Source organism: Diabrotica virgifera, chromosome 6 (assembly GCF_917563875.1).
Source record: "Diabrotica virgifera virgifera chromosome 6, PGI_DIABVI_V3a".
Taxonomy (NCBI): Eukaryota; Metazoa; Arthropoda; class Insecta; order Coleoptera; family Chrysomelidae; genus Diabrotica; species Diabrotica virgifera.
This window is the reverse complement of record NC_065448.1, coordinates 241,978,947-241,993,494: the sequence shown is the minus strand read 5'-3', so window position 1 is coordinate 241,993,494 and position 14,548 is coordinate 241,978,947. Positions and strand designations below refer to the sequence as shown.

The window sequence follows — 14,548 nt, the reverse complement described above, 5'->3', positions numbered from 1 at the left end:
CCGGGATTTCGAAGACTTATCGGGATTGCAAGAATTGGCCCAAGAGTACGAAACTTTGGAAGACGAAAGGACCCGAGAAAATAAAAATTTTCACGGAAATTGGAGACGTACAGACCCTACAGAATACGATGCCAAAAGGACATGCTTCCGGTGCAAGATGACAGGTCACTTCCGTAGGAATTGTAAAAACCCATGGAAAAAGTTTTGTTCGCGATGCGGCAAAGAAGGGGTCTACAGCAGTGACTGCTGTTCCAGACGTCAGGGAAACGAATAACAGACTGGAGAAACAAGGAGTCGTCCCAGTCTGAGGAGCAAGATTCGACTCCGCTCGTTCTAGCCGTTACACAACAAGCAGGAAACGACATGCGACTATTCGCATCACTGAAAATCGGACAAAGTTCCTACAAAGCATTAATTGACACAGGGACCACCCAAAATTACGCCGGAGATAGAATAGCGCAGATATTCAAACACTCCCTACATAGCTATAACGGAAGAACTAGACTAGCAAACGGATCTTCAATGGAGCTCAACCAGAAATTAACAATTGACTGCGAGATCGATAATTTACAAACAAGACAAACATTTATAATAATGCCAGGGTTAACGGAAGATGCAATACTAGGAGTGGAATTCCTCAGGGAACATTCGATCGAACTTAAGTTCGATAGGGATACATCCAAACAGTACGAACAACATCAAGAGGAAACATGTAACATTTTAAAAGACTCCACCCAAAATACAGAGATAGAAAGGTTCCTAAGAAGAGAGCTTAGGGAATTCGAGAAGTTAACAGGTCCCACCAACTTAATAAAGCACGAAATAAAATTGAAGAAAAGGTGCGATCCCGTCAAACAGCCGTATAGGCGGCAAAATCCCGCAATGTTGCAGATCATCAACCAAGAGGTGGATAAAATGTTGAAAGAAGGAACTATCGAACCCTCTGCAAGTGGTTGGAGTTCACCGATTGTACTAGTTAAAAAAAAAGATAACTCGTACAGATTTTGCATTGACTTTAGAAAAGTCAACGAACTATCAGAAAAGGACGCGTATCCGTTACCGCGGATATCAGAAATTTTGGATAGACTTAAGGAAGCAAATTTCATCTCAACTCTCGATTTGAAGCAGGGATATTTTCAAATACCCCTGGAAGAAACAAGCCGCCCAGTGACAGCATTTAGCGTACCCGGAAAAGGTCATTTCCAATTCAGAACTACCCCGTTCGGACTGCACTCCGCCGGAGCAACTTTCCAACGACTGCTAGACAAAGTAATACCGCCCGATGTAGAATTCGCGTTCGCATACTTGGACGATATCGTGGTAATATCGAAGACATTCCAAGAGCATTTATATCACCTACAAGAGGTCTTCCGAAGACTAAAAGAAGCCAGATTACAACTTAACTTCGAAAAATGTACATTCTGCCAGCCAGAACTCAAATATTTAGGACACGTTGTGGGAGCAGAAGGAATAAAAACTGACCCGGAGAAGACCAGCGCTATAACCGAACTTGCACCACCGAGAAATGCACGTCAGCTCCGTCGCTTTTTAGGAATAACCTCATGGTATCGGCGATTCATAGAGAATTATTCGACAATAGCAGGACCACTAAACATGCTTCTAAAGAAGAAGATAAGATGGAAATGGACGGATAAGCAGGAAAACGCGTTTAAGGAACTCAAAGCGAAACTTACGACGGCTCCAGTATTAGCGTGTCCCGATTTCTCAAAAACATTCTACCTACAAACAGATGCATCAAACTGCGGACTTGGAGTTGCGCTAACACAAAAATACGACGGCCAAGATAAGGTAATCGCATACGCTAGTCGAACCCTCACACCAGCCGAGACAAAATATTCCACAACGGAAAAAGAATGTCTATCCATAGTGTACGGGATAAAGCAAATGAAGCCATACATAGAAGGGTACAACTTCAAGGTTATATCGGATCACCAATCTCTCAAATGGCTGAAGAATCTCAAAAACCCGTCAGGTCGATTAGCCAGATGGAGTTTAGAACTGCAGCAGTACGATTTCGAAGTCATATATAGAAAGGGAGTTCTGAACAAGGTAGCAGATGCTTTATCACGGCAACCACAAGAAACCCTTAATGAGGAACCAGAGCTGGAGTTGTTAGCATCGGAACTAGAATCATGCGATTGGTACGATAATTTATATAGGAATGTGCTCCAAAACCCAGGTAATTTCCCGGATTTACAGATATCAAACGAGAAACTATATAAACACATTTGGAGCAGCCGCAATTTAGCCGACCCAGAATTTAACATCCCATGGAAATTATGCGTACCAAGTTATAAAAGGAAAGAGATTTTGAAAGAAAATCACGACTCAACCACAGCAGGCCATTTAGGAATTGCAAAAACAATTTGCCGGATAGCGCAGAAGTACTACTGGCCTAAGATGTTCAAACAAATTGCAGACTACGTTAGAACCTGTACGAAGTGCCTTCAATATAAACCGTCTCAAATGCAACCAGCCGGGAAAATGCAACCGTCAGCTGTAGAAAAGCCTTGGCATACTGTCTCAATCGATTTAGTGGGACCATTCCCAAGATCTACAAAGGGAAACGCTTTCCTGATAGTCGTGCAAGACCGGTTCACTAAATGGGTCGTCGCCCAACCAATAAAAGCAGCTTCTACGAACTCCCTCATCGACTTTCTACGATCAAAAGTAATTATGCAATTCGGAATCCCAAAGAAAATCATCTCGGACAACGGCGCGCAGTTCACAAGTAGCAGCTTTAGGGCATTCATGAAGTCATACAATATAGATCACATTCTGACACCACCATACTCGCCTCAATGCAATCCAGTAGAACGAACAAACAAGGTACTGAAAACAATGATAGCTACTTACGTGGAGGATAACCATAAAGACTGGGACAAATTCATACCAGAATTCTGCTATGCCATAAATTCGTCAAAACATGATTCGACAGGATTTTCACCAGCGCTTCTCAATTTTGGAAGAGAATTAGATACAACAGATGTGACAAATGACCAGGGTATACAGGGGTACGCAGAAAACTTAAGCAAGTTAGAAGCGTTGAGGGAATTGGCAAAAGTACACATGGAACACGCTTTCGAGGACCAAAAGAAACATTACGATTTAAGGCGAAGAAACTGGCGGCCACATCCAGGAGACCGTGTCATGAAAAAGGAACACTATCTATCATCGGCTAGCGCAGCGTTCACCAGCAAGTTAGCGCCAAAGTACTCAGGACCATACACAGTAACATCCGCGATATCGCCAGTAATCGTAAAACTGAAATTTGCCGACAGCAACAGCCGTAAGCAGATAACGGCGCATGTGAAAGATTTAAAGCCATGGGTGGGGGAAGACGTCTCGACAGAAATCCCATCCCCACCAAAGGAAATCACTATATAAGCAGCAATATTAGCATTCAGAATTTAGTTCGTCCACATCCACCATGGAAGATATTCTAGAAATTCCTGAACAGATGACCCCCCTAGGAACGCCAGAGAGACCCGGTCTGCCCGTGACACCAGGGAAAGACGCGGAACGGATGTTAAAGAGATTCCACGAACTATTTGGAACGCCGCCATCCCCGCCAAGGAAGCAGAGTGTCCTCGAATCCCCGGCGGCCCCAGATACACCAACGGGGCTCGAAGCCCAAGCCGCATCCACTCCAGGAGAACCTCAAACCGCAGAATACTCTGACCTATTGGAAGTCGTCCCAAAGCGACTAATTGAAGGAGGGACCAAAAGATACAGAATTTCATGCAATAACGGGAGAAAAATTGTAATAAAGATACCACGAGGGATAGATGGAATCAAACGACTATAGACGCCAAAAAAAAAAAAGGTATGTTACTTCTTTTTTTTTTTTTCGAAGAAGAGGGGGTGTAATGATAGGCTGACGCTCCGTCCAAACATCGACACTCGGAACCGTGCGATTCTCTCAAATCGCGCAGGTGCCCCCACTAAGTTCCACCTCTCCGAACCAACGCCGCCAGAGGGATATTTAAGAGCATCGTAAGCGACGATCCGGCAGTCCTGAACGACCGTTCTGGGCTCCATAACCAGCCAAGCGAAGTGAGCGAGGCCGGCCAACCTGAATCGCGACGTGCACCGTTCGTGAGGTGATTCGTAAACTCAGGCAGGCCAACTCGAGACGAGACGCACGGTGTACCGAAGTGAGGTAATGCGCGACTCGTAATTCAACGGAGGCAAGCGTATTGAGCGAGCCCCGATAGATATAATATATTTGAATACCTCTGTTAATTTTGGTTCTTCTGTTACAGACGCCCATCCGGAGGAAGACTTCGCTGGAACGGGATAAAATATCAAATTATTATTTTGCGTTATATTGTTATAATTTAGAGTTAATAAATTTGCTTTGTTTTCAACCTGTGTTTTACTGAGTCTGTCGTCCTGAAAGAACTACCCGTTACACTGTCTGACCATATTATGTTATGTCTACATTGCATTCGTAGATGTTTTAAGGGCATTCTTCCTGAGGGGGCTTTCTCACAGATTAACTTGGCAAGGAGGTTATTAGAGAGTCTACGAACATGGCCTGCCCATCTTAGACGTTTGTAATTTAAACTCTTGGCTACGTCGATAGACCTATACATCTGTCTTACCATATTATGTTATGTCTACATTGCATTCGTAGATGTTTTAAGGGCATTCTTCCTGAGGGGGCTTTCTCACAGATTAACTTGGCAAGGAGGTTATTAGAGAGTCTACGAACACGGCCTGCCCATCTTAGACGTTTGTAATTTAAACTCTTGGCTACGTCGATAGACCTATACATCTGTTTGACCTCGGCATTTGTTCTCATTCGGCATTTACAGTGGAACCCCGATAAGTCGGCCCCCGATAACCCGGAAGTCTGGCTAACCCGGACCGATTTTCATCAGACAAAAATTTAACAAATAAACAATTTAACAATTTTATCAAATAAAAATGTATGTAGGCCAAATAATATTTCAGAGATAATGTGTATTTGTGTAATTTGAACACATAAGTACAATAGTAAAAATGATTCATGCACACGGCGGCAGCCAGAGCGACCGTCTCAGCTTATCGGAAAGAACAGACACCTGTCTGTATTCCTTTTTCTTTATTTATGTCAAACTGTCTTAGCATTGTTTAAAAAAGACGTGACTATTTAAAAATTCTTGTATTGTGTGTAGTACAGCCTATTAATCACTTCCGTTCTGTAATGTAATCGTGCTTCAGATTGTGTTTGCTTTGTCTACGTAATGGTAACAAAACGTAAAAATGTTGCAGTGACAATGGAAAAGAAACTAGAAACATTAGGTTGGATTGATAAAGACGAATCTTTAAAATAAATTTATTGCAGCATCATAATATGATATTATGCTACCATAGGTCTGGATCCCGCGTATGAAAAAAAAGTTGATTAATAGCAAGCTAAAAATTTATTAATAGCTTAAGGGTGTCTAGTCGGATAAACTTTGATATATGAGAACACTGGAACAGGGGCAGTTTTAATTGTGGAACAGGTCAAAAATTTGGAACGGTCAGAACACGAAAATGGCACATTTGTTTTGTCCGACAGAACAGACATAAACTCTCCGAACAGAGATTAAACTCTCATGCAAAAATCAGACTGCTATTTATCACCTGTCATAATTCCTGTCATTTGACATATTCTACATGTTCCACTCATTAAAACGCCAATTTGGTGATAAATAGCAGTCTGATTTTTGCATGAGAGTTTAATCTCTGTTCGGAGAGTTTAAGTCTGTTCTGTCGGAAAAAATACATGTGCCGTTTTCGTGGTCTGACCGTTCCAAATTTTTAACCTGTTCCACAGTTAAAACTTCCCCTGTTCCAGTGTTCCCATATATTAATGTTTGTCCGACTAGACACCCTTAAGCTAATAACAAATTTTCAGCTTGCTATTTATCAATTTTTTTTTGTACGCAGGATCCAGACCTACCATATTATGGTGTCGGTACATCTCTACTAGTGTAGGAAACAGAGGTTGAACCTTGCAAAATGGACACAAGTCCGGTTTTATTTTTTTTCTTGCATATCAAGGGGTGCTTATTATAAGACTAACTTTTTCTGAAAAAATTTCGCCCCGGAACCCCCCTTTCCACCCCTTTAAAGGGGGTAATTTATGGTTTTGCAGAACGTAGCCCTTCCTGTACCTTTTACAAAAAATTTCGTTTATAGAAATATGAAGAGGACTATATTTTCTACGATTTATTTTCGACAGCATCTCTCTATCATCCACCGTTTAGCAAGGGTGGCGCCCCAAAGTTGACAAGTTTTTAAAAAAGATGTTTTTAAAAAAAATATATTTTTCCCCAACTGTAACGGAAATTAAAAAGAAATGCTGCGGAAATTATTCACAAATAGATGATTGATTTTTTGGTATAGGTTTCACTTAAGGGTAATTGCCCTTTTTTTAATTACAGGGTGTTACATTTTAAAAAACCCCTTTTTATACCACCTGAACCGTTTATGCTAGAGTAAAAAGACTTTTAGCGATTACCCATGTACTGGTGTTATTTACAAATTTGTATAATGCACCCCCATTTTTTCCCCGGAACCACCCAAAAAAAAAGAAGAATTAATAAATAAAGTGATTTTCTTGGAATCCTTCACACACAATGCCCTTCATTAATATGCTTCATATATCATTTTGTGCAAGTTATTATTACCCATGCATGGACACTAAAAGCGATTTCCTAGTGCAACCCCTGTAGCCAAAAACAATAAATAAAATGGGGGGTTGAAAATTTTTTTTTGTTTTTTGCTTTTTGATCCACATGGGCATATGCTTCATCAATAGTGCTTTTCAAAAATATATATGGTTATTACAACATCCCTGCGCAAACCACCCCTATCCTTGAAAATATACTGCAGAAACTACCCCTATACTTTATCCAGCATGTTTTTACGATTTTCTCATTACCTATTCATTTTTTTTTAAACAAATTTATACAAGGTTAAAGACCACTATTTACTCTAAAAATTAGGTCGTATTCATTTTTTTCGTTTAAGCAACCGTTACGGCACAGTGGCGCCGTAAACCTCATATATGCTTTGACGGGCTCCAGTTTTTGTTTATTTTTTCGTCATCTGTTTGTTTTATTGATAAAGTACTTATGTAAAATAAAACAACACAGTGTAACCTACAAATTATGACCTATGCACATTTTACACTCTTTGCTCCCCAAAGCTACAGTGGTGGCCCAAAATAAATTTTTTCATATTTTCGTCACCTACACGCATTTTATTGCGTTAATGCTACCTTAATAGCACAATATTCACCCCTAAGTGGTCGCTAAGCAGTGGCGGATCCAGGGAGGGGTGATGGGGACGATCACCCCCACCCCTCTCAAACCAAGTGATATTATATTTGAAGATTATAAAAATATTCATTTATTTTTATAGAAATACTTATATTATATTGATATTATTTTTATAAGAATGACTTTTTATGCTTTAGCGACAGTGGCGGATCCAGCATCGTTAAGATGGGGATGCCAATTGGTTAAATTTCTATAAAAATAAATGAATATTTTTATAATCTTTGAATATAATATCACTTGGTTTGGGAGGGGGGGGGAGATGATCACCCCATCAACCCTCCCTGGATCCGCCACTGCGTAGCGACCACCTAAGGGTAAATATTGTGCTGTTAAGGTAGCATTAATGCAATAAAATGCATGTAGGTGGCGAAAATATGCAAAAATTTATTTTGGGCCACCACTGTGGCTTTGGGGAGCAAAGAATGTAAAATGTGCATAAGTCATAATTTGTAGATTACACTGTGTTGTTTTATTTTGCATACGTACTTTATCAATAAAACGAACAGATGACGAAAAAAAAAAAACAAAAACTGGAGCCCGCCAAAGCATATATGAGGTTTACGGCGCCACTGTGCCGTAACGGTTGCTTATAGGAAAAAATGAATACGGCATAATTTTTAGAGTAAATAGTGGTCTTTAACCTTGTATAAGTTTTGTTTAAAAAGAATACATAGGTAATGAGAAAATCGTAAAAACATGCTCGCCAAGGGATAGGGGTAGTTTCTGCAGTATATTTTCAAGGATAGGGGTGGTTTTCGCAGAGATGTTGCAATAAACATATATATTTTTGAAAAGCACTATTGATGAAGCATATGCCCTTATGGATCAAAAATCAAAAAACAAAAAAAAAATTTCAACTCCCCATTTTATTTATTTTTTTTTGCTACAGGGGTTGCACTAGGAAATTGCTTTTGGTGTCCATGCATGGGTAAGAATAACGTGCAAAAAATGATATATAAAGCATATTAATAAAGGGCATTGTGTGTGAAGGATTCCAAGAAAATCAATTTATTTATTAATTCTTCTTTTTTTTTGGGTGGTTCCGGGGAAAAAATGGGGGTGCATTATACAAATTTGTAAATAGCACCAGTATATGGGTAATCGCTGAAAGTTTTTTTACTCTAGCATAAACGGTTCAGATGGTATAAAAAGAGGTTTTTTAAAATGTAACACCCTGTAATTAAAAAAAGGGCAATTACCCTTAAGTGAAACCTATACCAAAAAATCAGTCAATTATTTGTGAATAATTGCCGCAGGATTTTTTCTTAATTTCCGTTACAGTTAGGGAAAAATATATTTTTTTTAAAAACATCTTTTTTAAAAACTTGTCAATTTTAGGGCGCCACCCCCGCTAAACGGTGGATGATAGAGAGATGGTGTCGGAAATAAATCGTAGAAAATATAATCCTCTTCATATTTCTATAAAAGAAATTTTTCGTAAAAGTTACAGGAAGGGCTAGGTTCCGCAAAAACCACAAATTGCCCCCTTTAAAGGGTTGAAAAGGGAGGTTCCGGGGCGAAATTTTTTCAGAAAAAGTTAGTGTGATAATAAGCACCCCTTGATATACCAGAAAAAAAATAAAACCGGACTTGTGTCCATTTTGCAAGGTTCAACCTTTGTTTCCTACACTATACAGTATGACTGAGTTTTTTACCAAGAAATGAACAAAACTCTACACTCTATACAACTATACGTAATTTAGATGTGTACTGTGCATATGTGTTTCATGTTTTTGTAATTGTAATGGAGGTTATTTATTAATTTTTACTATATTCTCCGGCTAACCCGGATTTTCGATAACCCGGATCGGCCGCGGTCCCGATTAATCCGAGTTATCGAGGTTCCACTGTACTTATAACGCAAATGATATATTATAGAGTTAAGGTCGGGTGAGCAAGCAGGTCACCCCAGAACAGTGATATCTTCTGCTTCAAGGAAGTCTAGTCACTCTGATGATATGTAGAGATGCATTATCATGAATAAACATTAATTTTTTTTCCATTGCACCTCTCCAGAGCCTAATTACAGGTTCTAGAACCAAATTAACATATCTGCAAGATATTTAAACTTAAAATCATTGGTTAGAAATTAATTTCTAACAAATGACAAGCTCCTCGAGCTTATCTTAGGAATGAACGAAGTATAGATACAGTAATTTGTCTTTCATATATCTTGCTAACGTTACATTATTTACACAAATAAAAAATACCGTTTTAAATTAATTAAGACCTTTCGTATTTATTGATTGCTAAATCAAAATACATGTTTAATATGTCTAGTCCATAGGCGTGTGTTGCGACTTTTATAATCAAAATAAAAACCTATGCATGTAAAGTCTTACCAGCTGTCTAGAGACTCATTAATATTCAGTTCAGCGGGGTTTTATGGTTCGAGGTATGAAATTCCATAAAAAAGGGATCAACCTTTTTTACGAAATGATCCCGTGTTTATGAAATTTCACATCTCGAAGAATAGCACACCGCTGAGTTGGAATATTCAAGAGTATCTTAGAAAGCTTGTAAGGCTATAAGTAGCCGCTATAAACTTATAAAAATATCGTAATAGTCCAGAAACCGAAGCTTTTCACCTCGCAATTTTTACAGAATGGATCGATTTGTTTGAAAATTTGAGAATATGTAGTGGATAGTCGAAGGATCAAAATCTATGATGCCGAAAGGCGCTTTTACCATGGGGGTGGTTGCCACCCCATCTCGGGGGTGGAAATTTTTATTATATTTTGACCGCAAAAGTTGATAAAAACATTCATTATAAGCAAAAAACGTTCTATACATTTTTTTGATAAAATTAATAGTCAATGTTTTTCGATGGTTCATACACCCATTTACGATTCACTCAATTTTTGCCGTAGTAAAATTTTTTTTAAACTAGCTTCTTGGGAATTAAATCATCTACAATTTCACATTTAAACATTTTTTCGTATCTCTGATGCTAACCTTGCTATTCTGAAGAAAATGGCCTTTTTTTACCAAATTACAAAAATTTGTTATTCGCTTTAAACTCCAGTTTTTTTAAAACTAATCATTCTAAGCCAGTCAAACTTCTAGAATCTATTAATAATACATAAATAAAGAAGAATAAATAAGGCCAATGACTAAAAACACCGCTAACTTACATTTATGCTTCTAATTGGATTTCACCTTTTTTTTCAAAAAAATATATTGATTTTTGAACCCTAACTTTTTTATTTTTTATCTAAGAAAGTTTGTTAAAAAAAAATTTGTAGGTTTTTACAAGATCTATAAGGCTATTAATATTAAATCCTTTTAAAAACCTCAGTCGCAAAAAGAGGTGACTTTGAAAGGATTGGTAAAGGTGGTTTTTGCATGTTATTACTAGTTTTAATTGTCAATAGCTCACTCAATGTTTGCCGTAGAAAAAATTTTTGCAAACCAAGTTCTTGGGATCTAAATAAGCTACAATTTCATATTTAAACATTTTTTTCGTATCTCTGATGCTAATCTTTCTATTCTGAACAAAATGGCATTTTTTACCAACCTACAAAAACTCTTTATTCGCTTTTAACTCCATTTTTTTAAACTAATCATTATAAGCACATCAAACTTCTAGAACCTATTAATAATAATACATAAATAAAGAAGACTAAATCAGGTCAGTGACTAATTTTAGGGTGGTGATTAGGGGGTTGTTTCTGATCACTTAAGTCACTTAATTTTTGAGTTAGAAACTTTTTTTTATTTCTGGAGATAGATATTTTTAAATACTTTAAATTAGTTTATCCAAAAATGCTTAGTTTTCCTGTCTTTTGAATTTGAAACTACAATATTTAGCATTTGACGAAGAAGGGCTAACATTTATTAACCTATAGCTCGATTACTATTGGTCTTAAAGAAAATAAAAAATAAACGATTTTGTTTATTTTTTCAAAAGGTACATTTTTGTTAGGTGAAGTTGTTGTGGTAAAACGAAAACTGTTTGAGTTATTAGCAGAAAGCTGATTGAAAACATTGATTTTTTCGATATAAAACTAACACTTTCGATAGCGAATAAATCGAAAACTATTCATTTTATCAAAAAAATGTATAGAGCATTTTTTACTTATAATGAATGGTTTTACCAACTTTTGCAGTCAAAATATAATAAAAAATTTCCACCCCCGTGATGGGGTGTCAACCACCCCCATGGTAAAAGCGCCTTGTTGCATCATATAGATTTTGATCCTTGGACTATCCACTACTTATTCTCAAATTTTCAAGCGAATCGATCCATTCTGTAAAAATTGCGAGGTTTTGTCCTATTTTAAGCTTCATTACTGCATTTGGAACATTTCTGCATTGTAGAATAGACTGATAAGGTATTTCTTTGAATATAGAGTACAAGCAACTTCAGTTGTCTTCAACAACTGAAAGTATTGTTTCTGGTAGTAAGGGTATTCGCTTCGGATCATAGGCGTATATATTAACATAGATCTCTTGTGCTTGTTCGTTCTGTCTCTTTCTAGTACATTGGATCTAGCTAAAGTTCAAACCAAACCCTTCTTTTAGTGTGACAATAATCTTGACGTCATATAGGATTTTAAGAGTGTCGCGAATCACTGTATGGCATTTTAGTTAAATCTGACAGTTGTCAGAATATTAATATTTATAATATTTTAATGAAAAAATAAATATAAAATAAAATTTTCACTCTATAGAATGTCCGAAAATACTAACCTAGAATGACAATTGTCATTTTACCCGTTGACGTTGTGAAAGTACTGTCACGATTGAGTACTTTTGCGTCAAATTATCTATATTCGCATCATTGATTTGTTGTCTATTTAGCGTATTCTAAACGTCAACCAATTATACAGCCATAAGTAGAATTCGTCTTAGTATGCAACCACCCGTCAACGAATACATAATTTTTTAAGTTCTATGTATAATAATCACGGAACGGACAAAGTAAAAACTGATGGTGTCGTCACTCAGTTCTAGACTGCTCAGTCTATGTTAAGATATACATCTGTGTTTCGGATCCTGTGTAGATCAGTTGATTAATTGATAGAAAGTACGGTAAAGATAATACCATGGTGTTACTATCCACCATTACTCACTCCCGCCACATACTCAACTAACGTTTATGTACTTTCCTATTATGATCCTATTTATTTATTGATATTACGACTTTTGATTAATTTGTCATGTGATAAAAGCGTGTTGTAGCTTTAGAGTCGAGTGTTTTTTTAAGTTCGATTCTAGACATCATCACATACTATTCAGTATTGTTATAGGTATAAATAAAGAATTTGTATATTTTTGTAAAATAAATGTATTGCACTAAAAATTTTCGTTTTATTAAAATTTGTAGTGTTTTGCAAAAACATAAACAAGAAACATTTGACAACGAAGCAGTAAAAAACCAAAGAAAAGTGAAGTGAACAAAGTCATAAGCTAAGGAAAAAATAATAAAGCCAGTGGACCAGATCAAATATACAATGACCAGCTAAAATTACTTTCAAATGACAATATAAAAGAACTAAATGTACTGTTTAACCAGACTGGTTAAAATCAATCTTTATTTCTCTCCCTAAGAAACCAAACGCTAAGAAATGTAACTATGGGCTCATTAGTTTGATGAGCCATGCCGTTAAAATACTGTTGTATATCCTTCTAATCAGAATTAGCAATAATGAATAAATTTAAGGAAATTATTGGGCAAGAGCAGTTTAAAATCAGGAGATGCCATGGAACTAGAGAAGGAATGTGCATTACAGTGGAACCTCAATTATCCGTCTCTCCATTAACCGTCACCTCTGTTAACCGTCAGGGTACATACAGACGTTGTATTGACTACATAAGCAAAAAATTTTAATGTAAAAAAATAAAAAAAAAAGTTAATTTGATTTGTGATGAGGACACAAACGGCTATCCATTGCTGACAGATAAATGAAATGTCAACAAAGGCGGATCAAACAGATTTAGAAGCTGACACAGACTTGGAATTTGATTGTAGATATGTTGATGAACCTATTGTAACTGATAAAGATTTGCGTCAATAACCTAGAGAAGCTGCATCGCACATGCAATAATTCATCGAGTGGTATTCTCAACAAGAAGAAGCCAATAAAGTAGATTGCATGATCTTATGTCGATTAAGAAATTCAGGCGTCACAAAATGTGAAGCAACAGTAAAACAAACAAAGATTTCAGAATATTTTAAATTGGTTCCATTGTACGAACACAAACCCCTCTTATATTGTCAAACAAAACATACAAATGAAATTTGAAAGTTGTAGTTTGTATTTTTAATTTTTTTTTAATGTTCTGTTAACCGTCTTTTCGATTATCCGTCATACCCTTGGTCCGGTGCCCTGACGGATAATCGAGGTTCTACTGTATATGGAAACACTCCTTCAACGGTGGTGGGAAGTAAAAGAACCCGCATGCATGTGCTTGGTCGATTTTGAAAAGGCTTTTGATGGCGTACATTATGCAATGTACCCCAAATTAACTACCAAACTATCACTTTGCAGAGCATCTAACTAGATGACATCAAACTTATTACCAAACTTTACTGAAACCAAACAGGTTTTAGTAGATTATACAGATTATAGTACAAACTATAAAGAACCAAATCCAATCAATATTGAACGAGGCCTGAGACAGGGTTGTATACTCTCTCCCACCTTCTTTAACGTGTATTCTGAAAACATATTTAGAGAGGCTTTAAAAGATCAAAAAAGAATTATTGTAGCAGGACAAATAATTAACAACATACGATGCGCCGACGATATTGTAATTCTAGCTGAAACATGGACGACCTACAGGAACTAATCAACAGTGTTGACATAGACTGCAGAAATTGGGGACTGTCGATTCTTCTTCTTTTGGTGCCTATTCGTTTCGAATATTGGCGATCATTCTGGCTATAATTATTTTATTAACTGATGCTTTAAATAGATTAGTTGTTGTTGTGTAGAACCATTTCCTCAGGTTTTTCAACCATGATATTCTTCTCCCGATTCCTCGCTTTCCGAATACTTTTCCTTGAAGGATTACCTTCAGTAATCTGTAAGTAGTGCCGTTTCTCATTATGTGTCCGAGATATTCTAACTTTCTCCTTTTAATGGTATACATCACCTCTCTTTCTTTCCCCATTCTTCGTAAAACAGTCTCGTTGGTTATCTTGTCCGTCCATGATATCCTTAGGATTCGCCTGTATAGCCACATCTCGAAGGCTTCAAGTT

General features: G+C 37.0%; 1 protein-coding gene across 1 annotated transcript in view; it reads right to left on the bottom strand.

Annotated features, from left to right (window-relative positions):
- Positions 1-14,548, bottom strand: part of LOC126887447 (homer protein homolog 2) — a 91,442-nt gene that overhangs the window by 59,250 nt on the left and 17,644 nt on the right. The gene's annotated exons all lie outside the window — the stretch shown is intronic.